The following is a 1,147-nucleotide window of genomic DNA, read 5'->3' as shown; positions in this document are numbered from 1 at the left end:
TGTTAAGGGTGGGATACCGGACATACATGCCAGATATGAAAAAGATTGAACGTTGTGTCAAGGAACTATTAGTCATTTACTGAATTTTGTCATTTTGCTGAAAAAATGGCCGACTTTGGCACCACGCCCAGGTCAGACCCGTGAATGAAAACGCACCATTTTAAAAACTTAAGATCTCATATGTCTCCTGAACTGTCTCACCAATTTTGAAGATGATCCAACTAACTCCCTTAGCGAAAAGGTCTCAAATGTGCACCCTGTGAATCGATAAAAATTTCATATTTGATCCAAAATAACCGATTTCCTGTTGGGTTTGGAATATGGGTGCCAATGCTTTTTTGGAGCGATTTTGGACAAGGTATAGACTTTACAATTTTCCGCACGTATGTGCAAATTTTGTTGACTTTTCGTGCATGTTCAGGCCTCCAAATTGGCCGTTTTCATTTGCCCTGAAAAAAAAAAATAAAATAAATAAATACATAAATAATAATAATAATAATAATAATAATCCTTTGCAAAACAATAGGGCCTTCGCACGCTTAGTGCTCGGGCCCTAATAATAATAATAAAACCGAGGAACCACAATAGGTTACCTAAAAAAAACAAAACATTGTCACCTGCAAGTCCATACTGTTCAGTTATGGATGTGTTCTAAGTCAAATAAAATCAAATCAACTTTTATTTGTTTAGACCAAATCACAACAACAGTTATCTAAAGGAGAAAACAAAACATGTTTTAAGGTGCAGTAGCCCTACGCTGGATTTCGACTTCCTTGAGCATTGTAACTTTTTTTTTTTTTTTGCACCCCCAGGTAAAACTAATGCCCACCCACACCTGGCATCCTGGTAACACCACTGTTACAAATCTCAAAGCTGCTCTTCATGTCTCTCCAGTGTATTCGAATATGAAATGCAAAAATATCAATAGTAGCCCATGGAAAACTGAGGAATGGGTTTAACATTGGCATTCATGAAATAGGTCTGCATGTAAAACTTATGTCAGCACTGAAACTGCCCTCCCCCTAAAAACTCAAGAGATTTATGGGTGCTCAGCTTTTTTTCCCCAAATATTATTAATATATTTTAAAAAAAAAAACCTGAGCAAAAAAATCATTTCATGTGTTTGATAGTGAAAGATAGGCCATCT

Source organism: Corythoichthys intestinalis, chromosome 2, assembly GCF_030265065.1.
Source record: "Corythoichthys intestinalis isolate RoL2023-P3 chromosome 2, ASM3026506v1, whole genome shotgun sequence".
NCBI lineage: Eukaryota > Metazoa > Chordata > Actinopteri > Syngnathiformes > Syngnathidae > Corythoichthys > Corythoichthys intestinalis.
Note: the sequence above shows the minus strand (reverse complement) of the source record.